A 26,467-nucleotide genomic window follows, 5' to 3' on the forward strand; every position below is an offset into this window, starting at 1 on the left:
ATAGTGTAAATAAAACAAGTAAACACATGAATAGATAAATGAAGACACAGATGACAGTAGAGCCATGAGCTATAGATAATTTTTGAAAGCATAAAGAGATAAAGGCAAAGCTTTGAACCCCATGAATAATTGAGAATCCAAGCCCAGGACTCTTCAGTTCAACTTGTGAACTTCAGACTCCTCAAACAGACCTAGACCCTTGAAGAGAATACCCTCATAGTGATAATATGGGGTAGAAAAAAAAAATCCACTAAATAATAGATCCTATACCAAGAAATAGGCAAGTTCCAAAGTGGCTACAGGTGAAAATATTAATAATTCTCTTTAGAGAAATTTATAGCAAGTAGCTTGCTCTCAGACAGTTCCAGAGTTCAAATATTCACTATTTTTAAATTTTTATTTATTTATTTATTTTTTTTTTTGAGACAATCTCACTCTGGCCAGACTGTAGTGCAGGGGTGCAATCTCGGCTCACTGCAACCTCCGCATCCTGGGTTTAAGTGATTCTCTTGCCTCAGCTTCCCAAATAACTGGGACTACAGGCACACGCCACCACGCGCAGCTAATTTTTCATAATTTTAGTAGAGACAGAGTTTCACCATGTTGTTCAGGATGGTCTCAATTACTGTTGACTTCTTTATCCGCCCACCTCAGCTTCTCAAAGTGCTGGAATTACAGGCATAAGTCACACCACGCTTGGCCTATTTACTATTTAGTCAGGGAAACCCCAAGCTTACATGTGTTCTATGAAATATGTCTCCCAATAAGAAAACACATTACCCAACATAGGAGGGAATAAACCATCATAACTGAGCATCAGCAGAACAACACACAATTTCTCATATTGAAATTATGAGGTAAACAATAAGGTATTATTTTTCAAATGTGTAAGTTGTAAAACATAGAATGAAAAATAACCAGGGTATTGGTAACTATTTAAAATAACTAGGTAGATATTTTTCTAAAGCAACAAATATACGTTTTATATGTAAAATACACAATTAATAAACTGACAAGAAAATCAAGGGATACATTGAATAGCAGATTACAGCCCCCCGGAAAAAGGAATAATAAGCTGAAAGATAAAAGAGTATTTATCTTAGAAATGAAGACAGAAGGACAACAATATGGGAAATTTTTTTAAAAGTTGCAAGACGTAAAAGTTATGTTGAGAAAGTTTGTCATATATCCAATAAGAATTCCAGAAAAATAAGAGAATGGGAAGAAGCAATATTCAGAGTTACAAGAAATCTTATATAAAAAGTAGAAGTATAGACAAAACATAAAAATCACTATGTATACCAAGCAGAAAGAAGTAAAAGAAATCTTTATGTAGCTACATGGAGGATAAACTTCAAAATACAAAATAGAACAGAGAAGATCAAAATAAGGGTAAAAGAGCAACACATACACACACTCACATGGGAAGGGTCTTCAAAAAATTCATGGAAAATGCATATTTTGGAAAAACTAGAAATGGATTTCAAAAACTTTTCGCAATAAAATAAACTCATTCTAAAGTGCTATAACTTACCTGAACAGGATCTAGTCTGACGCAACAAAAAGAATAAGGCATCAGTTTAAAAAAGAGCCATTATCAGAGCAACATTAATTCTGCTAAAGTTGAAGCAAGAACAAATATGACATTTATGAAGCTTGGGCAGAAGAACGGTGCAATCATTGATGCCTTACAGAAAGTTTATGGGGACAATGCCCCAAAGAAATCAGTAGTTTACAAATGGCTAACTCATTTTTTTTGAAGACAGAGTCTCATTCTGTCGCCAGGTGCCAACCTGGAGTGCAGTGGCATCATCTCGGCTCACTGCAACTTCTGCCTCCTGGGTTCAAGCAATTCTCCTGCCTCAGCCTCCCGAGTAGCTGGGACTAGAGGCGTGCACCACCACGACCAGCTAATTTTTGTATTTTAGTAGAGACGGGGTTTCCCTATGTTGGCCAGGATGGTCTCGATCTTTTAGACCTTGTGATCTGCCCGCCTTGTCCTCCCGAAGTGCTGGGATTACAGGCAGGAACCACCATGCCCCGCCGGATAACTCATTTGTTTTTAAAGTGACAAGAAGTTGAAGATTAAGTCCACATAGGCAGACCATCCACATTCATTTATAAGGAAAAATTCATCTGATTTTTGCCCTAATTGAAGAGAACAGCACAATTCAAAACACCATTAGACATCTCAACTGGCTCATGTTCCACAATTCTGACTGAAAAACTAAAGTTGAACGAACTTTCTGCGTGATGGGGCCAAAACCATTGCCCCAAGATCAGCTGTAGACAAGAGCAGAACTTGCAATGGAAATTTTAAACAAGTGAAATCAAAATCATGAAGCATTTCTTCAAAGGATTTTAAAACGAGACTAAACACGGCTCTATTAGCACGATTCTGAACACAGAGCACAGTCAAAGCAATGGCTACCAGGAAGTGGAAGTGGTCCAGGCAAAGCACAAGAGCAAAAATCAAGAGTAAAGATTATGGCGAAACTGTTTTGGGATGCTCAAGGTATTTTGCTTGTAACTTCCTGAAAAGAATATCATCTGCTTAATTATGAGAGTGTTTTTAGAAAGTTAGCCTCGTATTTAGCAAAGAAATTTCCAGGAAAGCTTCACCAGAATCTTTCTTCACCATGAAAATTCTCCTGCTCATTCCTCTCAACGAAGGCAATTTTGCAAAAGTTTCTGTGGGAAATCATTAAACCTCCGGATTACAATCCTGATAATAGGTGGAATAATAGTTCTTTTTTCCACCAATCTTAAAAAAAATTTAGAAGACACCCATTTTTCTTCAGTTCATAATGTATAAAAAGACTTCATTGACATGATTAAATTCTCAGGACCCTCAGTTCTTTAGGGATGGACTAAATGTCTGGGATCATCACTTATGAAATTATTTTGAACTTGATGGACAATTGTTAATAAATTTATGTGAAGAAATAAAGTTTATATTTTTTATCTTTTAATTCCATTTTTTATGAATATTTTGAAGTTCTGTCATTTGTATATATGTGTATATATGTATGAATACATATAAACAAAATTTGAGTGACAGGTGATTTTTCAACAGCCATGAATCAAGGTAGTAGTGTTCAAGTTATGTTCCAAAAAAAAAAAAGAAGTTCCAGCCTTGTTTTCTACCCCCATAATCTATCTTTCAGAAAATAGGACAAAATACAATTATTTTCAGATAAGAATATATTAACAAATCTGACCATAATAACACTCTTGAGAAAAAGCTTCTAAAGGGTGTACTTTATTTAAAAAAAAAGACAGTGACCCTGTCTTTTTCCTAAAAGTAGGAAAAAGTTTGCAAATATATAATTAAATTGATGTAAATAGTCTCTGTAGGGTAATTAAAATAATGTCTACAAAGCAGGGAAAACACAAAATTAAATGCTAGGCAGTAGTATTTTTTTTTTTAGATATAATGTGTCCAGGGATTTCTTAACCCTACCTGAGCAACAAGGGACCTTACTATACTTCAACTGATTATACTCACTTTTATATGAAATCTGGAACAAGACTGCTTAAATTTGAAGAACTGAGTTTGCATCTACTTGATCCAGAGCAAGTTATTTAAACTTTTAGTACCTCAGATCCTCCATCTGTAAAATGGGAATAATAATAGTATGTATCAAGAGGATTTTTGTAAGTATTGAATAAATTAATATATTTAAATGACTTAGAAAAATGTCTGACATCTAGAACTATGAAAATAGGTTTATCAGTAGTATTTTTGTTGTTTTTAATATTATATATTTCCAGAGAAAACTTAGATAGGAAAAGGTCTCCAATTACTTTTAAAGGCTGCTTTTACCAGAAACAGACTCTTAAAAAGTATAAGAAAAGAAAACTATAGGCCGGTCAGATTAACAAAGATTCAGAAACTATACATAATGAAAGTATTAATATAATGCAAACTTTGGTATATAAAATATATAGTTTATAGCATGACCATGGAGTATTAGCTTTATTAATGCAAAGGTGATTTAATATTCTTAATGCAAATTATATGTAATGTAGAATAAAAGAGGAAAAGTCGTAAGATTACTCAATTGATGAAAAATAAAACCCCACTCATTTGAAATAGTTCAACACTCATTCATGCAAACATACATTTAGAAAAGTAGAAAAAGGCAGAAATTTCCCTAACCAAATAAAGGCTTTTCATCAATAATATTAAGCAAACCATCATTAGATAATGGTGAATGCTTAGAAGAAATCTATTTAATGTCAGGACCAAAACAAGGGCATCTGGTATCACTGATTCTAATCTATCACTGCAACACAAAACAAAAAGAACAAAGAACTAAAAAGAAGAGTTATAATGAGGACTGCCACAATGAATAACTCTAAGGGGAACATAATATGCAATGTGAATGATGCCTCTGGAATGTACAATAAAACAGGCCTGATTTTAAGATAGGAAAAAATTAGGTAAAATTGCCATCATTCAGAGATAAATGATTATCTATAAAACAACCCAAGCTATCCACACAAACTATTAGAAATAATAATAGGCTTTAGTCAAATCAATGCACAAAATGAATAGTATTCATACAAGCAACAATAATTAGAAATTTTATAATCAAAACAATAAAAAACAACCCATTTTCAAAATCGTATATTCCTTCAGAATATATCAAAAAGTGCAAATTTTTCTGGAAGAAGAAAACCATAACACTTAAAAGATATTTACTAAATAAAATGATAAGTCACACTTATTGGTAGGAAGTATTAATATGATAAAGATATCAGTTCTTCCAAAATTCATATATATATATATAAAATGTAGTTATTTGTAAATTTCCAACAGATCTCTTTTTCTAAATGGAGATCAGTTGATCCTACAATTTATATATAAGAGTAAATAAATCATAGCAGTGAAGACAGTTTTGGATAAGAATAGAGAAATAGAAAGCAACACTTATAAAGATGTAGTATTAGTACAAACACACACAAGTATATTTATTCTTCTATCTGTGCTATAACATACATTTGTATATACATCATATGTTAAAATACGTATGTGCATGTATTCTTACATTTTCATCCTGCTATAAAGATACTACTACCTGAGATGGAGTAATTTATAAAGAAGGGAAGTTTAATTAACTCATGGTTCTGCATGGCTGGGGAGGGCTCAGGAAACTTGTAATCATGGCAGAAGGTAAAGCAGAAGCAGAAGCAGAAGCAAGATATGTCTTACATGATGGCAGGAGAGAGAACAAGGGAGAGCCACACTGAAAACCATCAGCTCTTGTGAGAACTCCCTTATTATCATGAGAACAGAATGGGGGAAACTGCCCCCATGATCCATCAAATCACCTCCCACCAGGTCTCCCCCTTGATATGTGGGAATTACAATTCAAGATGAAATATGGGTGAAAACACAGAGCCAAAGCAAATTGATCCATTCCTTGCCCTTCCCAGAATTCCATATCATATTTACGTTTCAAAACTAATCATGCCTCCCCAGCAGTCCCCCAAAGTTTTAACTCATTCCAGCATTAACCAAAAAGTCCAAGTCCTAGCCTTCATCTGAGACAAGGCAAATTCCTTGCATCTATGAGCCTATACAATTAAAGAAAAAACCAACAAATTAGTTACTTTCAAGATATGAAGTGGGTACAGGCATTGGGTAAATGTTCCCATTCCAAAAGAAAGAAATTGGCCAAAACAAAGGAGCCACAGGCCCTATGCAAGTCCAAAACCTGGCAGGGCACTCAGTAAGTCTTAAAACTCCAAAGTAATCTCTGTTGACTCCATGTCTTACATCCAGGGCATGGTGATGTAAAGGGTGGACTCCTAAGCCTTCAACAGCCCACCTCTGTGGCTCTGCAGGGTACAGTCCCAGGGGCAGCTTTCATGAGCTGGTGTTGAGTGCTTCCAGCCTTTCCAGGTGCACAATGAAAGCTGTCAATGTATCTATTATTCTGGGTTTTGGAGAAGTGTGGCCCTCTTCTCACAACTCCACTAGGCAGTGCCACAATGGGGACTCTGTGGGGACTCCAACCCCACGTTTCCCCTTTGCATTCTTCTAGTAGAGGTTCTCCATGAGGCCTCCATCTCTGCAGCAGACTTTTGCCTGGACATTAAGGCATATTAATACATCTTCTGAAATCTAGGCAGAGGTTCCCAAAGCTCAATTTTTGTCTTCTGCGCACCCATAGACCAGACACCATGTGGCAGCTGCCAAGGCTTGAGACTTTCTCCCTTTAAGCAATGGTCTGAGTTGTACCTTGGCTCCTTGTAGCAATGTCTGGAGCCGGAGTGACTGGAATGCAGGGCACCAAGTCCCAAAGCTGCATAGAGCAGAAAAGCCATGGGCCTGACCCAAGAAGCCATTTTTCCCTTCTAGGCCTTGAGAGGGACTGCTGCAAAGATCTCTGACATGGCCTGGAGACACTTTCCCCATTGCCATAGCTATTAACATTTGGCTTCTCATTACTTGTGCAAATTTCTGTAATAGGCTTGAATTTTTCCCTGGAAAATGAAGTCTTCTTTTCTACCACATGGTCAGGCTGCAAATTTTCCAAACTTTGTGCTCTGCTTCCCTTTTAAATATAAGTTCCAATTTCAAACCATCTCTTTGTGAACACATATAACTGAATGCTTTCAGAATTAGCCAGGTCACCTCTTGAATGCTTTGTTGCTTAGAAATTTCTTCCGCCAGATACTCTGAGTTATCTCTCTCAAGTTCAAAGTTCCACAGATCTCTAGGGCAGGGCTAAAATGCTTCCATTCTCTCTTCTAAAGCATAGCATGAGTCACCTTTTACTCCAATTCCCAATAAGTTCCTCATTTTCATCTGAGACCGTGTCAGCCTGAACTTCATTGTCTATATAACTATCAGTGTTTTGATCAAAATGATTCAACAAGTCTAGGAAGTTCCAAACTTTCACTCATTTTCCTGACTTCTTCTGAGCCCTCCAAACTGTTCCAACCTCTCTGACTGTTACCCCATTCCAAAGTTACTTCCACATTTTCAGGTTATCTTTAGAGCCATACCCCACTACCTCAGTACCAATTCTCTGTGTTAGTCCATTCTCACACTGCTATAATGAACTACCCAAGACTATCTAGATTTAGGAAGAAGAGGTTTAATTCAAAGTTCCACATGACCGGGGAGGCCTCAGGGAGCTTATAATCAAGTGAAAGATGAAAGGGAAGCAAAGTATGTCTTACATGGTGGCAGGAGAAACAGAGAAAGATCAAGGTAGTACTACACTTAAGACACCAACTCTCGTGCAAACTTCCTCACTATCATGAGAACAGCAAGGGGGAAACCACCCGCATGATCCCCTCACCTCCCACCAGGTCCTTCCCTCAACATGTGGGGACTACAATTTTAGACGAGATTTGGGTGGGAACATAGAGGCAAACAATATCAGTGCATGTATGTATAAACATGTATGTGATATGTTTATATGTCATTATGTTCTTGTATGTATATAAATGTAAATGTAGAGAGATATATAGTTATAGGTATAAGTGTGTGTGCGTGTGTGTGTGTGTGTGTGTGTGTAGAGTGAAACTAAGAAAAAGAGAGAAAGAAATTGAGAGAGGAAGGAAGCAGAGTAGAGAGCTTATTGAATTCAGAACTAAATTCTACATAAATGTAATGCTTAATCATTAAATCAAAATCTGTGAGTGTTAGCATTAAGTATATTATAACTATGACTTTGAACAGAAAAATATTAAAAACTACAGGATTTATAATTCTTAAATGAAGAGACTCATATACTTTACTGTCTTTTTTTCTGTTTTGTTTTGTTTTGTTTTTTGACAGGGTTTCACTCTGTCACTCAGGCTGGAATGCAATGGTGCAATCATTGTTCACTGAAACTTTGAAATCCTGGGTACAAGCAATCTGGAACTACAGGCACATGCCACCATGCTTGGCTTTTACTACTTTTTATTTAAGGTTTAATAACAGAAAAGACACCACAAAAAACTGAAAATACAAAGAGAAAATACTTGTAATTCATGTCATTCCTAAGGAATTTATAATAAAACATATAAAGATTCCTACTGATTAATTAGTAATAAATAATATAATATAATAATAATAAGACACTATATGAATCGTTGATTTATTAAAAAGGATGCAAGAATAGAGAATGTTATATGAAAAGATACCCAACAATGATCAGGGATATGTAGATTTTGGTAGTCTTAAAAGTTTACTGCAACATCTTTGTACATTCCTTCCATCTAGATGGTGGATCTATGTTCCTTCCTCCTGACTCTGCATGGACCTTGCTGACTTCAATCATCAAAAGTATGACAAAGTTGGTGGTCTGTTGTTTCCAGGCCCAGGTCACACAAGGCCAGGTAGATTCACCCTTGGCCACTCAAATTCTTGCTCTTGGAGTTCTGAGCAATAAGTCTGACTTCCCTGAGATTGCTGTTGTGTTAAGAAGTTTGTAGGTGCTCTGGTCTTCAAGACTCACCTGCTGGTCATCCTTGGCAATCAAATCTTTCTACCTGAGGGCCTGGATGTTATGTTACAATACATTCCTTCCAGATTCTGCCTGAATTCCTGATCCATGGGAAGAATGAGCATAAAATAAAATGGTTATTCTTTTATGCCATTAAGTTTCAGAGTAGTTTGTTTTGTAGCAAAAAAAAAAAATCACAGAAACAGAGTATGAAACAAGTAAATACTTCATCATATCCTGTATGTTGCCAGAAAATAAAACCTCCCATAGTAACAGATGTCACCACAAAATGTCAATAAATATAGAACTCTTATATACTACAAGTGGAAATGTAAATGACTCCAATCTTTGGAGAACAATTCAATAATATCTAAAAAATTTAAGAAAGCTTTAAGCCAATAACCTGACAATGGTATTCCCGGAATTGCACATGTATATAAGGAGAGATGGAGAAAACAGTATATTGCAGCATAGATTTTAATAGTCAAATCTGAAAGCAGTCAATAGAGGAAATGTATAGATAAATTTGGCTTTAGTTATACAGTCAATATGTGTCTGGCATGCAGTCAGTACTCAATATTTATTGAATAAATGAATGGATTGATATAATATAATGCACTTAAATGAATAGTCTATGTTTTGGCATAGATGCTTCTTTAAAAGCATGCACTATAAAATATGATTATCATGATAATACATTTCTGAATTATCTTATGTGCTTTTAACTCTTTAATTTACAAATAAATGCAGTCTGATTGGTGCTATGATATTACAAAAAGGGGGTTGGTTCTTGATAGAGACCCAGGTGCGCAAAGCAACAGCAATTTGTTGCCCTTAGGCATTCAGATCACGGAGGCTGCACGGCATCCACAGCCTCTAGGTCTTGCCTGGCCACTGTAGCATTTCACCAAGTGAAGAACCGGATCAGCTTTACATTTTAGAAAGATCACTCTGGAAGAACTGTTTGCAAGATCACATGCAAAATTAAATGGTAGGGAACAATCACAGAAATTGGTGTTAGACCAATATAGTCAGTGTTGATTGAGAGAAAGAGATCTGATTCCAGGGGTATTTAGGCGGTAAAATTGAGACAATGTGTGACCCAGTGTATGTGGCAAGATCAGGGAGAGGGAGGATCCTGGAGAGACTGAAAGACTCCCTGACTCTGGATCTAAGTGAATATAGGTTGTGTTCACTGACTTAGCAGGATTCGAGGAAAGTACTGGTTTTGGAGTTATGAGATGATAAGCCTAGTTTTTAGATCTGCCAAGTTTGGGACATCTGTGGAGCATTTATGAGGCAATATATGGTTTGCAGAGGAATCCAAGAAAACGAAAGTGTCTTCAGAGTGAGACAAGTAAATGGGAGGGGTATTTGGGGATGTCACTGTGCTGTAAAGACTATAATGATGATGATTTTGAAGTGCCTGTATAACTCATTCAGTGTTTTTTTTTAATAGAAAGCCTCACGATTTAACTCAAACCAATTTTCATGAAGGATTTGTTCTATGCCACAATCTGGAGCTCTGAGCCTTGGTAGAGTTGAGGTGCTAACTGTGTCCCTGCAATTCTGTTTTCAAGATGTGTTCTATTATCTGCAGCACTAATAATGCATCATACTCCCTCTCACCTCTAGCACATTGTCACTTCTTTTGCCCGACCGTGCCTCACCTTGGGCCTCACCTCCCTCTGACTCGTTTTTCTCTGTCCTAAGAGCAGGTATGCTCCTCAATAAGAAGGACTGTGTCTTTGTCATTGGCATAAACCGAGTGCTCACTATGGTACCTTGTAATAGGTATTTAATAAATATTTGTTAAATATTAAATGTTGTTTTAAGACAAAGGTCATGCACACTGGGAAGTTATAATCAAATGTGAGTGGAGCACAGTTTGCTTGGAACTAATCTCTGTTGCTTTATGCATGCCACGCATCTCTTTTCAGTTAGATATAAATAAATAAGTTCAGGATAATATCTTTTTCTTTTATGCCATTGGCCATCTTTCCTGTCATAGTGTTCACATGTTTACAGCATCGCTTGAGCAATATTTTAGGGTACTAACGAGATTAGCCATTTCCCACTCTGTCCATATTAACTATTCTGCAAACCTAATGATTTGTTTATTTAACTGAGTACTGATTTCCCCATTAGGGCCTATTAACACCTCAAAATTGGCTTTGTAAACCTGGTAAAAACTGATTATTATCAGCAATTAGTAATTTGATGGATCCTTTATATAAAATTTAAGTGAAGAAGCAGATCACCTGAAGTTAATGGCTTTATCTAGCTATGAATTTGCAAAGAGGGCAAAAGTTGGCAGCATGATTTCTCAAATTCTTATGATTGAAAGAAGGCTGTTGAGTTCACCATTTCCTTACATTTTTAATGACTTTAAGTACATTTTAGTTGAATTAAAAGGGCCTGCATTTATCTGAGCATGTGGAACTTGAATTTTAAAACCTCTAACAATTTCATTCTAAATTTTTGTTTTGTTGTTACAGCTAGGGATGGGTTGACTCATTGACCTAATTTCTTTTTCTAATGTATGCCTCTGCTTCAGAAATAAATGGAGAGAAATGAGAGTGAGAGAAAAAGAAACAGAACAGTTGACTGATGACCTTTGAAATATATCAAAACAACTATCTATTTATATCCACTGGAAAATGCTTATCTCTGAAGGCATCTCACAGCCTCTTTATCCTATGTGGCCTTTTTAGGTGTTCCTTTTTAATCCTGATCTAAATAAAGCAAATGCTTCACAGTATCAAATTTACAGTGTAGCTAAATGAGAAATCCATTAGCTTGGAAACTCCTAGAAGTTGCATTGCTGTGGCCATTGATTTCTCCTCCCTGGTATCAACCTTACCTTGTATCCATTGAACACACCCTCCTGGTAGTGGGTCCATTTACTCATCTATCATCACCTCATGAAGAGCCCCAGGTGGCCCCTGCAGCACGTCTCTTTGAAGAACTATTACTTTGATGGTGAAAGACTCAGTGTGACACCAAAAGTGTCCTGAAGATTCCTGTGCTTACCCTTTTCATACCTAACAGAACGCCTGTAGTTATAGAACCTAAAACCAATGCAAAATGTGATTGATATTCGTAAACAGTACACCACTATCTTAGATGTTTAAAGTCTGTACTAGGAAAGATCAGATCAAATCAACAAACTGGCAGCAGCTTGCCTTTTCTGCGTAGGGCAGTCTGTCGGTAAAGTTTTATCTCACTAGACTGCTGTTTTTGAGGACCTACTGGAGCTGAGGAAAGCTCTTTCTTTGATTAGGTGTGGAAATAGCAAGTTAATTTGCTAAATTGTATCTTTTTCGTGTATTTGCTCACACTGATTTCAAAGATTTTTAGTTTTAACAGGCCCTAAAGACACACAAATTGATACAAGTGTAGTTATGAACTTTGGCGGACACACACTTTATTTTTCAAATTCAGGACACTTCAGAAAACGGAGCGGTCTTAAAAATAGCACCAATGAGAAGAGCATAAACCAGGACCATTGCCTGGAAAACTGGGACCTGTGGTCACCCTAATTATGAGAAGAATGCAATTAAAAATGGAATGCTAACAGAATGTATTAGGACCGAAGGACTAGGGTTTAGTTTGGCAAACTGGTATTTATTTGACAAATCTGATGAATAAATATGAAGCCAACCTCCTATATTAATGTGGAAGGTGAATAATTTGATTGGAGTTATTAAGGCCATTAAAACTGATTGCTTTAAGATTTGTTGTTATTCTGTTAGATTAAAAGATAAATCAATGTCAGCTTGTAACTGGGACCCTCCCAAGTAAATCAATCAATGACTTACTTAGTGTGTGCCTTCTGTTTCCAGTCAGTTTGGTTTCATTTTCACAGGCTGATTTTTGCCCTTGAAGGTACTATTAGTTGTATTTATGTAGACTGTGCACCAATGTCACATCTTCCAAGATAGCTGTTGAAAATTTTCATTTAAAAATATGCAGTTACTTCCTTGGTGGAATTGAGACCTTGCACATCTTTCGCAACTTAGAAGAAACGTGTACATGATTTATAGAACAAGCAAACAAAGCATGACCTTTCCTGAACTGATTAACAGTGCAATTCTTCAGAACGGCAGTTTACTATAGATTCACTCACATTGAACAATTTTATGAATGTCTGGAAAAATAGGGTAAGCCACAAATGCAAACCATGAAAATATAGTGGGATTAAAATAAAATTTGAATCGAATGCTTACATTATAATAGCATGAGAAAGAAAGCTGAAATCACTTACTCTAAACCTTGTTTTCTAGTTAAAAAATAAAAAAGCACTTTATATGGAATTTAAGAATGGTATATAAAAAACCATTCATTTTCAGTTTTAATATTAAAATTTCTTTCATCTTTAATATAGATATTTTCACACATCATAAATTAATACTCACCTTAAATGGAGCAGAATTCAACTAACTTAAAAATGATGAAAATTCAATATGATAGGGAGATTTCTTAATTTTTTCAGAAATTTTGTTTATCGTCCTGTGACCCAGAGCCACATGTGAACAGAAGAGGAGTATGATAAGGAGCCATTTGGAGATCTATTCTGGCCACTTTTGCAGTCACAGAAAGCACTTTGAAAGAGTATAAAATTCCAGTTCTTTTTTATTTTCATCTTGCACTGTCAGGCTTTTTCAAATCAAGTAGGATGGGTTTAGAATGATTGGGTTATCACACTTTTAAAAATAAAATGTGTGCCAGGATTCACACCTCTGTAACAAAAGCCTTATACTTGGATGATGAGCTCATGAACCCCAAAATACCAGTTAATTTTTGTTGAAATGTTGGTTGCCGATGGTGTTGTTTAAGAATAGGGTTCAGAAGGGGGATCATCTTTGCTTATCACTAGCACCTGGTTCTGTGAGTTGAACAACAGTGCTGGGGAGTCTTTTCTGAATGTGAATATATAAAATCAACATGTTAATATGATCCACAAGTCAGTAAAGTATTATTGCAGTTATATAATTTTTTTGCTTGCTCCCTTTTGGTTAAAAAGCAGAATTACGTGAGGTTCCTCTTTTCAAGGAAATTCTTCAGAAAACCATGTTAACTATGTTCTTCCCTACCCCTTCCCCCGCACAATATTTAACTTACCACAGCTTCACACTCATAAAGACATTGAGTAAATGTTTCTGGTCAATCATCACAAACCAAGAATTCGAAAGTCAACTCTTCCAGCACCATACACAGTTCAATTTCCTTTAACATGGAGCTAATTTGTAACTGTTTCAGCAGTTGTTTCTTGAAAGAATCTTGACTTGTTTACATGTAAGTGTACATAAGGAAATGCCTTTAATGTGAGGAGAACTATTCCTAAATAAAAATTGAGAAGTAGGCCAGGTCTCTTTTTGTGTCCTCCCTGTACTTCCTCCCAGTACTTCTTCTGTTTCCCAAGGGAGCCACTATTTCCTCATTGCCCAAGTTCCTTCCTATAACAGAAAGGAATATAGGAAATGACATATTACAGTTTTCTAAGGGATGTTATGTATTTTAAGCTAAACCATGAAACTGGCAATTTTACAACAATAGATACCACTTAACCATCCATATAAATGACTCTCAAATGAAAATATAACTTTTTAAAAAAGCAAACCTATTTACACAAATAGACAAGCTAACCTTTGAAGAAGCCTCAGTTAACGTGATCATCTTTTATTTAAAACCCTCCACAATGACCATATGAAATAAGAAAGCTAAGGTCAAGCCAAGGCCATATTTTAAATTTTCATGTTTAACCTAAGGCTATTAAAGCAAAATGATATTTAGAAACGGATCCAATTTTGTTTCAATATTCATACGTGAGAAAATTTATCTTGTAAAATAATTCAATCCAGTTTTTCTCTGGATAAGTGTGGAGAGGGATGCTGTGGATTTTTGCAAAGTAATAAGGCCAGGACTTAAAAGAAAAAGTTGGAGCTGCTGCAGCAGGTAGAGAGGAGATTTTTCACTCTGTCTTGCTTCTGTGATGTTGCTACTGACCGACTTTCCCTAATTCCAATATCCTTGAATGAGAAGCCATGAAAGCCAGTGGTCTCTCTTTATCTCATCTAGGACATGGCCTAGTTGATTTTCTTAAGATCTCAAATAACAAAATGTACTGTCATGGAATCAATGCAACTGGGAAATATTATGTTTCTAATAAAGAAAACCCCTACCTCATTTTTTTTAAAGACTGAGAATCATTTCATACTTGTATAGCCAAAGCCATTTACTACGAGAGAAGAACTCCAATAAGTAAGACAAAAAAGTGATTGGTAAGCCTTTTAAATTCACTCTGCCCAGAAATACTTCAAATAACTAAATACAAAGAAAATCCCTAAGAAGGCAAATCCAAATAAAAGGGGAAAAATCTCTTTCATGTCAGACAACACGCCACCCAAAATCACCAGAGGAAAACAATCAAGCCCTCTGTCCTTAATAGCAATAACATACTGACTTTAAACAATCCTAAACTCAGAGAAGAATGTGCAAGGTTTAAGAACAGAGAGGATTCTTCTTTCTTCATTTGTCTTACTCTTTGATATTTTTCTGAGGTGTCTCCTGTGAATCTTCTTTCTTTTAGAAACTTTGAGTGCTAACTTTCTTTATGTGAAATGAGTGTAATAAAATGTGCAGAATTGATTGCTTAGAAGATAGATGTTTTAAAAACTGATATATTCTCTGTGGCTATATGCCATGCTAACAAAAAAAAAATAGAAAAGAAAAAGAAAAGCATGCTTCTCTACTAATGATACACTGACCTTTACCACAGACTATTTCCCAGGATAATTATAGAATTTTAAAAATGTGATTTGTTATATTTTCTCCTGAGTTATGATATCTTATTTTCCCTAGGAAAAGATGCAAATAAGCTGAATGCCCATTCGCTATAAGAATTCAGAGGTGGTTTTTATAAAGTTCTTTTGCCAGTAAGGATCAGCTGCGTTACACTATAGTAATTAACTACCCTCATTTCTCAATGGCTGAACAGAGCGAACGTTATTTCTTCCTAAACTTACATGTCCCACAAGGGCCAGTTAAGGAACTGTCCTGCACAAGGTCAGTCATTGATTCAGGCTGACAAAAACTCTACCATCTTGAAATTGAAGTATATGGAACAGATGTCTTTCTCAGTCTGTGAAGTGGGATAAAAGAGGAAGGAAAAGCATTGCTTCCACAATTAGATGTTTGGCCTGGTAATGACACGCATCACTACTACCTAATGCCCATTGCCCATTTGTTACAAAGACTCAATTATTTTCCAGAGGACTGGGAAGTAGAATCCAATGAGGTACCAAGAAGGAAAGGAGAACTGAACGTGGAATTGTTCCAGAATTTTCTATCATAGAGTTTATGTTACGTCACTGTGGAAATATAAATTGGAAATTAGGCCAGGGGATTTGTACTTTATATTATAGGCAATGAAACCCATCTGTTTTTAAGCCTCAGAAGTTGCTTTTGGTACTATTATAATACTCTGAGGATTGAAGCACTAGCATTTGGAGTGAAGATAGAGTTAAAGATGGGAACAATTAATTGAAGATATGCATTTGATGCACTTTCCTCCAGGAAGCCAATACTTAACAACTCTGTTGTGACATTTTCCTAGCTTCCGCTAAATTTGGTGTGAATACTTTCTTTATTGTCCCTTGTATGTTCCTTTTCCTAATTTGACCTTGGCTCCTCATCTGCTTCCCCCACAGCCAAAATTTACTAATTTGTGACATTATTAGGGAAATTACATGTTAAATAACTGCCTTAGTAAAGTTAATCTGGCTTAGACGTGCAATATGGATACAGTGGATACAGGGTGAAATCAGGTAATTATTTTAATTATTTCTCTTTTTAAAGATAATGAAGGTTTGAAAGGTGTGACTGCAGTGGTATTAAAAATTATCTGGAGCATGCAGGAGAACCTAGAGAATAAAGATCGACTGATCTCTAGCTTAAGAGACTGAAAGGATATTTTGGGTTATCATTTTAAAAGACAAACTACTACTTTACAGGAAAATACTCAAGGAAAAACTATAGACTACTACCCTTAGTTATAATGTATGTATTTTTTTCCAAACAGCATCAAATCTATTTTTTATGTTACTGTTAGTTGTCTTTCTGCAACACAGCTCTACTTGATTCCTGATCCTTTCCTGCTAAAATGTTCATAGGCCCTCATTATGTGGAATGTCATTTTCCAAAGCCGTGCTAATCATGTTGGTTCACAATAATGTTTGATGACCAAATACTTTGGTAAATACTAGGTTACAGAAAGAGAAATAGTGTCTTTTCTAGAACTAATTGGTGGCAAATCTTTTGAAAATGGAATTGTATACAGTGTTTACCAAATTCACCTGATCATAGGATTCTTGTTTTTCTTTGCATTTTTCTTTATAGGTAGTGTAACCAGATTTTATGGAACTCAGGTTCTTGGCCTCTCCAACACTGACGAATGGGAAGGGATCCTTGGTGTCGCAGTGAGTGTTACAGCTCAAATAGAACTCGTGCACCCGAAGAGTGTGCCATAAGTGCGGTTTATTGGGCAGAGCGAAAGAATAGTTTCCATGCTGTGGAAAGGGACCCAGAGCGGGTGCTGCTACAGGCTTATACCTCTGAGTTATTCCTTCCCCCTTCTTGTTCTTGTCCAATGAAAGGGTTTTTTTTTCCTCCACTTTCTCTGGATCAGTTGATCCTTGAATCCTTTACCAGATTGGTTATTCTTGTAAAACCCCGAGTCACTGAGCCTCATTAGGAGCCAGAGGTGGGAAAATTCCTGTACTGGGAACAAAGACCCTAGCCAACCCTGGAAGTTTTTCTAACACAATCCCTTTGTAGGAAATGTTAGTTTGCTCTAAAGGAATAGAGGTATGTTCTATAGGAATACAGAGAAATGTAGGTATGCTCTATAGGAATAGAGAGGAAACAAAAGCAAAAAGTGTAGACATCTCAACGTAACTCAGCGTCTGGTAATCAAATGTGTGTGTAAAACAAAAGCAAGAAGTGTAGACATCTCAATATAACTCAGTGTCTGGTAACCAAATGTGTGTGTGTGCTTGCGTGTGTGTGTGTGTGTATGTGTGTGTGTGTGTGTGTGTGTGTGTGTGTGTGTGTGTTGGGGCAGATTTCTCCACTATGCCAAGCAAACAACTGATTCTATAGCAGACACCAGCTTGGTGTCCTCTAATTCCATTGAATTATGACATTATCTTTCTGACAGTTGGGTCAGATCCCACAGACTGAGGAATCTTTTCTACAAAGGTTCTCCTCACCTCCTGATCCCAGTCACAAGTAGCAGATTGTCACCTAAAGTTCTGACTCACCTGCTATCAATTTTGGGTTCCCATGGCCCTCCCCATAAAATTCAATTAATTTGCTAGAGCAACTTACAGAGCTGAGGGAAACACTTACATACGGAAGAAATGCATTAAGACTGGGTATCTTAGAAGGGGAGCAGAATTTCTAAGTTTCTATTTTCTTCCCAGATGTAGTACCCTCCAGGAACTTGTTTATGTCCAGCTATCTGAAACTCCCCAAATCCTCTTCTTTCTTTTTTTATGAAAGCTTCATTACATGCACCTAGTTAATTAAATATTCATTCATTGGTAATCTACTGAGTCTTCAGTCCTTCCCTTTTCCTGGAGGTTGGGGGCTAGGGCTAAAAAGTCTCAACTCCCAAACTGCAACTTGGATTTTACCATGATTCGTGCCATTCTGAAGCTACAAAGGGGCTGTCAACCACCATTCAACTCAACTCATTAGCATACAATAGACACTCATCACTATGGAGATTCCAATGATTTCAGGAGCTGTATGTCAAAAAACAGGAATGAAGACAAAATATAAGTAAATAACAATACCACAATGACATGGGAAATAAACTGAAACCACTCTAGTACAGTTTTAAAATGGAATCCTTCAGTTGGTTTCATACTGAAATGAAGACTAAGTAGATTTAATTTTCTCCAAAAGATTCTAGAAAGTAAAATTAAAACTCTGGTTTGGCAATGATATGGGGAAGTAAGTGATTTATAATGGTTGTTTGTACTACAGCAGGAATGATTAAGAGAGGATGAGATAAACACTTTTGAGAGTTCTTTAGGAGCTTAAAAATTAGGAGTTGGTGGTAGAATTGTTATGAAGGTTGGGGACTTGTACATTTCATGTATGACTCTGAGGTTTATATCTCATGTAATTAAGTGATATAGGTGAAACAGGAAATAATAGCTAATATTTATTGAATATTTACTATGTCAGATAATATTCTTAACTTTCCTTCATTTAAGTCAATTAATTCTCAAAATGAATTTGGATGCTTCACATGAGAAAGTTGAGGCAGATATTAAATAAATTAGCTAAGTGGTAGATCTGGCACCTGGCTCAGATATTTAACTAAAACCCCATGTTCTTAAACACTATGACATAAATATCTACCTATCTAAATACATCAATAAATAGAAAATTTTTAATTCTAAATTCAATGAGTTAACATATTTTCCAGTGTTTGATCAATTAAGTTCAAATTCAATCAATAGATAAAATGTAAATTTTTTTTCTATTTTTTTTAGGTTCAGATATACATAGGTAGACTCTTATCATGGGGATTTATTGTACAGATTATTTTGTCACCTATGTATTTTGTGTGGTACCCAAAATTATTTTTTCTGATTCTCTCCTTTCACCCTCCATCCTCAGGTAGGTCCCAGTGTCTGTTATTCCTTGCTTGGTATCTACATGTTCTTATTTAGCTCTCACTGTTAAGTGAGAATAGGCAGTATTTGGTTTTCTGTTCCTACATTAGTTTGTTAAGGATAACTTTTTAAAAATAAGCATGGTGATAAAGTGAGTGAGAGGTCTCAAAGACAGTACATAATTCATTATATGCCTCTATAATTCAAATAAAAAATTTGGAGACACAAATTTAGAAGTATCTGGCATAGTGATGTTCAAAGTGTTGTGGCTTTTTTGTTCTGTAGTTTGGCAAGTGGTAGAGAGTGGCATGCAGAGTGGCATATAGTGGCTTTGCTTCTTTACTGCTGTAGCTTAGAGAGCAGGACAGAGTGGTTTCAGCAGCATTGCTTCTTTACTCCCATTGCTCGGAGAGTGGGAGGGAATGGCACCTAGTAGCTTCTCTTCCCCTGTAGTTCAGCCAATGGGAAGGAGGGTTACAGCTCTTTTAATCCCACCACGCACAGTGCAGCAAGCAGGAGCATTATAGCTCTTTTTCTCCTACAGTGTGGTGAGTTCCAGGTTATTGTCCCATGACAAAGAGGAATAAGGTACACAGCAATGGAGAGAGAGAATAACACAGAGTAGAATTTTATTGAGTGACAGAAAAACTCTCAGTCAGAAGATGGGACCCATAAGCAAGTTGCCATCAGTGAGGCTGAGTCCAGGGTTTTAATGGGTCGAAAAGCACCCAGTTCATGATATGCATTTTCAGGTCACATGGTGACTTGATGACCCATAATAAAACCTTCAGTTTCTACCAAAGTAATAGGCCAAGAGCTGTCTCTCAAAAGGAGAGTAGTTATTTGCAGAAAATGGCAAGGCCTTGCTCCATAATCCTAGATGCCTCTGCTGTGATTCACCTATGGGGGTCTGCCAAAGGCTCCAAACAGCATCTTTATCTGTCACTGATACCTCAAGCACCATTGGATATTCTGGGTCATGCAGCTGAAGTAGCAGAGCAACTTGCATTTCAGCCTGGACCTGTTGAAGAGCATTCTACTCTTCTGGACTCTTCTCAAAACTGGCAGCATTTAGGGTTACTTGATAGATGGTCCAGAGTAACACACCCAAATGAGGAATGTGTTGCCTCCAAAATCCAAATAGGCCCATTAGGCATGATGCCTCTTTTATGGTTGTAAGAGGGGCCAAATGCAGCAACTTATCCTTCATCTTAGAAGAAATACAGGCCCCACACCACTAGACCTCTAGAAATGTTGCTGATGTAATTTTAGTCAGATTCATTTCCTATCCCCAGGCATGCAAATGTCTACCCAATATGTGTGTTTGCTACTTCTCGCTTACTGGGTCCAATCAGCGTAATGTCGTCAATGTAATGGACCAGTTTGATATCTTGTGGAAGGAAAAAGTGACCAAGATCTCTGTGAACAAGATTATGACACCAAGCCAGAGAGTTGATATATCCCTGATGCAGGCCTGTGAAGGTATATTGCTGGTCTTGTCAGCTGAAGGCAAATTGTTTTTGGTGAACCTTATGGACAGGAATGGAGAAAATGACATTTGCCAAATCAGTAGATGCATATCAGGTACCAGGAGATTTGTTGATTTGCTCATGCAATGAAATTACATTTGGTACAGCAGCTGCAATTGGAGTCACCACTTGGTTAAGCTTACAATAATCCATGTCATTCTCCAAGATCCATCTGTCTTCTGCACAGGCCAAATAGGAGAGTTGAATGGGAATGTTGTAGGAGTCCTTGATGGTGGCACTAATCTCTGCAATCCCTCCAGGAATGCAATATTGTTTTTGATTTATTTTTTTTAGATAGAGGCAGCTCTAATGGCTTTCATTTGGCCTTTGCACAATAATAGCTTTCACCTTACCAGTCAGGGAGTTAACATGGGGACTCTGCCAGCTGGTTAGTATGCCTATGCCAATTATGCATTCCAGCACTAGGGAAATGACCACAGGATGAGTCTGGGTACCCACCACATCCACCATAAGTTAGAACTGTGCTAAACTCCTTGCCTCTTACAAGTAAATTCAGAAACCCCAAAACCAACTAAAGAAATCCATCCTTAAAATTATTTTCCTCTAGAAGCACTTCTGGTGCCAAAATCTGTATTAGTAAGGGTTATCTAGCATGACAGAACTAGCAAGATATATGTATATATGAAATGGAATTTATTAAGGAGAATTGACTCACATGATCATAAGGTAAGGTCCCATGATAAGCCATCTGCAAGTTGAGGCACAAGAAAGCCAGCGGTGGATCAGCCCAAGTCCCAAATCCTCCAAGCAGGGAAGCTGACAGTGCAGCCTTCAGTCTGTGGCCAAAGGCTCGAGAGGCCCTGGAAAACTACTGGTGTTGGTACAAGAGTCCAAACACTGAAGAACTTGGAGTCTGAGGTTACATGGCAGGAAGCATCTAGCATGGGAGAAAGATGAAGGCTGGAAGACTCAGCAAATCTGCTCATCCATCTTCTCCTGCCCCCTTTATTCTAACCAATCAGGCAGCTGATGAGATGGTGACCACCCAGACAGAGGGTGAATCTGCCTCTCCCAGTCCACTGGCTTTAATGTTAATCTCCTTTGACAACACACTCAAAGACACACCCAGAAACAAAATTTGCATGTTTCAATCCGATCAAGTTGTCACTCAATATTAATCATCACAGAAACCTTATGTCCTCTGTTAACCAGAAAATTAAAAATAGCTTTACTGCTCTTCTGAGAAATTTATTAAGTTAAGGCACAAAGGAGAATTTCATTTACATATTGTAAAACATCAACCTGAGTATAAAAGAACTCAGACAGATCTTTTGACAATGCCTGCCCAAACAGGGGGTGCTGTCTCAGAATCCCTCAGGTAATACTGCCCAGGTTAGCTGGGCGGTCTGGTTGGAGGGACCCTCAAATGCAAACAAATATTTCCAGTCAGGATGTTGCAGTATGCAGAAAAAGGCATCCTTTAGGTCCAGGAGTGTGAACCATTTAGTTCCCTCAGATAGTTGAGTTAGCATGGTATAGCGATTGGGAATCACCTGATGAATTGAAACCACACCTCCATTAATGAGGTGGAGGTCCTTGACCAGTCTCTGTTTCCTGTTCTGTTTCTTTACCCACAATATCAAAGAATTGTAAGAATTATTGCAGGGTTTAAGGATAATATGCATCCTCAAGTAATCGATGATGGCTTCTAGTGTTTTCCTAGCTTCTGTTTTTAGAGGATATTGCCTCTGATTAGGGAAGGAGGTGGGATCTTTAAGGTAGATCTGGACTGGCATGGCAGTTGCAGCTTGGCCAATTTTCCCTTGAGTTGTGCAAACTTGTGGATTAACATCAGTCTCCAATAGGGGAAGACAAAGTGTCTGTCCTCAAGACGTAAGGATGGTGGTTCCTAGCAGAGGATTTGGGCTTTCAGGTATATAAAAGGTATGAGTAAACAAAAGGACTCCCCAACTATAACAAAGGGGTAAATGGTTGGGGAAAATATTGGCTTAAAGGCTTTTCTGAGATACCCTTCAAAGTCTTGCTAATCAGGAGGGGACGACTGGACCGGAGAGAACAGAAATGGCAGCTCTGGTATCCAGGAGCTCCTCCCTTCCTCCTCCAGAATCACCTGGAGCTCTTGGATGGTAATGGTGGTTTGAGCTGTTGGAGTTGGAGAGAGAGGGCCTGGGAGCCATCAATCCTGTTGGACCTGCTGGCTTTGGATCTGGTGACTGGCATTTCCAGGGACAGTCCACCCTCCAGTGGTTCCCTCTGCAGATTGGACAGGGTTGAGGTTACCTCCTCATGCTGGCTGGGCAGTCCTTAAAGTGCCCTGGCTTACCGCATTTTAGTAGTTAACAGGTAGATCTTAAGGATTCTGGAATTTGTAAGCCTGCAAGGCAGCCATTAGAGCCTCTGTCTTTTTCTTGTATTTCCTCTCTCTCTTGAGCCTCCTTATGATTCCTATTGTAAAAGGCCAAGGTGGCCACTTTCAGGAGGTTCTCTAAAGTACTCTTTGGTCCCATAGCCTGTTTCTGCAGCTTCCTCCTGATATCAGAGCCCACCTGACTAATAAACTTATCCTCTAGGATTAGTTATCCCTTGACTGAATCAGAGATAGAGAGGTGTGTGTTACAAAGGCCTCCCTTAGGTTTTCCAGGAAGGGAGAGGGATTCTCGTCTGATTCCTGGTTTTTCATGAAGTGTTTGGAGTAACTGAGAGGCTTAGTTTTAATCCTTCATAAGCCCTTCAATATACACATCCGAAAGTGTTTCCTCCTCAATTCTCCATGTCATCACTGGGGTCCCAGTTAGGGTCCTCCAATGGTACTGCTGTTTTTCCAATTGGATAAAGCTCTTTCCCTTTTTTGGCATTATATGAGATACAAAGCTCATCCCCAAACTTTTCTGCCACTTGCAGGGCTGCCTGTTTCTCAGCAGTAGTCAGGGTTTGATTTAAAAGTAACATAGGATTCTTCCAGAAGTCTTCAAATGCTTGTGTTAAATTCTGAAAAGCCTCTATATAACTGCCAGGGTTGTCTGAAAACTAAGCAAGATCCCCCTTAAGTTTTCTTAAATCCTGTAGAGAAAAGGGGATCTGGACTTTAATGGGTCCATATTCACAAAGCATCTCTTGCAGGGGCATGACTGAGGCTGGGGCCTACCTAAAATGAGGATTTCTTGAGCAGGACATGCTTGAGAGAAAACCTGGATAGGGAGGACAGGATGGATCAGGAAAGGCAGGACCGGAAGGGGCTGATTCCCCCTCTGGAGGCACCCCTGGGGTTTGCTTCCCTAGTCTCTTGGGATTGTCCTTCGCAGTCTGTCATGAGATGACTGCTAGGAGGGCTGGATCAATCCTACAGTGTCAGCAAAGGCCCAGATTATCCTGCAAAGAAAGCCTGCACATATAGGACCTCAAATTATTTGCTCTTGAGTTCACAGAAAAGGTCCAGCTGCAGGATAATATCAAATTAATATCTTCCTTTGGAAACTAAATATCACCATCCTGTAACTTATAACTCAGTCATGCTCTTGTGGAAAGGAACATAACGTGTTTTCTATCCAGAGTCTGAGGGTCAAAGGAGTCCCAGTGATTCAAGATGTACTCAAGAGGAGTGCAGGATGAAGATGGTTCATTACCCATCTGAAAAGAGGAAAAATGGCATCCCTTAGTTCCTTTCTCTCTTGCAGCTAAAACCTGATATATGTGAGAGAGACGAAAAAGGGTATACCCTTCTTTCTTCCCTCCTTTCCTTCCCCAAGTGCTAGAAGCCACTAGAGGAGTCACCCATGGATGAGAGGGTGACCTCCAACCATGGAGTGAGAGGACCCACAGACAAGGATATTTGCACTTACCTACACTGCACCCTGACCCTCTGCTGTCAGTAACCCTTAGCTTCCTTAGGCCTCATCTATGCCATGGATGTGAGTCCTCCACCTATAAAGCAGAAGGCCCAGTTAGCAGGGATAGTCATGCTTACCTAAACTTCTGTTGTCAAGCACCTCTGGGTCCCTCAGATCTAGTTTTCTTCTTAGGGCTCCAAACCAAAGCTTAGAAAATACATTGGAGAAATGTTAAGATAAAGCTGTGGAATGAGATCCTTCTCAAGCAAAGGGAAAAAGGAGAGTCCTGGGAATTGGGGACCTAGCCTAAGAAGATCCCTCCCAAAAGGAAAAAATTAGTCCCTTGCACAGAAAAGCTCCTAGTTATCACAGGATTATGTTGACTGCTAACAGGGTGGAAAAAACAACTTAAAAGCAGTGGAGGAAAGGTGACATGGGGAAGTAGCCTCTTGCCCTATGCAAGAGGTTTATTCAACAACTTAAAAGCAGAAGAGGAAAGAAAACTCTCTTAATTGTTACATCCCCCTGTTTAAAAGAATAGATAGAAAAAACATTATTCTGGGTTATACACCTGATGACTAAACCAAGTGCTCATTCTATCCGGTAATGTTATCCTTTGGAAGTCTTGGTCCGACACCCAAATCTGCTGTCAGGGATTGGAGGCAGTTTAAGGGCCTTTGGGTAACACCAAGGTGTGGCCTCAACCAGATATCTTCAGTTTCCCCAGGACCTTATTCTGATCCCACATGATGGCTACATGTCTGTGAAGGGAAACTGGATTTCAGCAAGGCCAACATTCCCAACATCCAAGAGTGAAGAGGGGTTAATAAAGTCCTCCCAGAAAGCCTGTCCTCTGAGTCTTTTAGCTCAGCAGCTATACTATCCTCTCCTAACTGGCTGACCAAGGCCTGGTGTTTTATTTGTTTTCAGAAAAATGTCTGATGATGAGAAGAGTTGGAATGAAAGTAAAAAGCCATAGATCTGCTCTTACTCACCCTTCCAAAGATCCTGGATGAGCCCCCAGAAATGTGTGGCATTTTTGCTCCTGTAGTTCAGTGAGCTGGAGGGAGTGGTACCCAAAGGCTTCATTCCTTCACTCCCGTAGCTTGATGAGCAGGAGGGAGTGGTGCCCAGTGGCTACTTCTCTCCCGTTGTTTGGCAGTGTTACTGCTTTTTTACTCCTGCTGTCTGCAGCTCATTGGGTATCGGTGTTACAGCTCTTTTACTCTTGCAGTGTGGTGAGTTCTGGGTTCTGGTCCCATGACTGAGAGGAGTAAGATGGACACCAGAGAGTGAGGAAGGAAGAGTAGAATTTTATTGAGCAACAGAAAGAAAGCTATCAGCCAGGACCTGAAAGCAACTTGCCATCTGTGAGGCTAAGTCCAGGGTTTTTATGGGCTTACAATGGGGAGATGTGTGCTGACTGGTCCATAGGTAGTCTTGGAAAAAGCACTATTCGATTGGTTAAAAGGCATGTTTCATAACGAACCAAGAGAGAGAGTGGGTAAGATGGGGATAGAAGTTCTCACTCTGGTCATGGACTCCATCTGGGGCTGGCAGCTCGGTTTTCAGACTTTAAACTGTCCTGGGCTTGAAGGTTGGGTTTCACCAGGGACCCATCCCTATCTGCCTAGGAATTTGTCTGTCTTATGTTGCTATCAAATGTAGCCAAATATGATAGTTATAGAAGTTCAGGAAGCTGTATGCCAGCAATAGAGTTTCATTTTAAGCAGAGAAAAAGGCTCATTGGTTTCAGGGACCCGAAGACCCTCTGTGGTCTTACTTAATGAGAGGCTGAAAGTGTAGTGCAAGAGAATCAGGGTTGAGTGCAATGAACAATGAAAGTTAAGAAGACAAATATTTTCAAAAAGAGTTTTCCAGAATTTAACTATTAATGGAAGGTAAGAGTAGGGAAAATGGAGAATAAAGGTTTTTTTTTTTTTTTTTTTTTAAAAAAAAGAAAGAAATCGGTGGCTCACGCCAGT

Source organism: Callithrix jacchus, chromosome 4 (assembly GCF_049354715.1).
Source record: "Callithrix jacchus isolate 240 chromosome 4, calJac240_pri, whole genome shotgun sequence".
In the NCBI taxonomy this organism is placed as follows: Eukaryota; Metazoa; Chordata; class Mammalia; order Primates; family Cebidae; genus Callithrix; species Callithrix jacchus.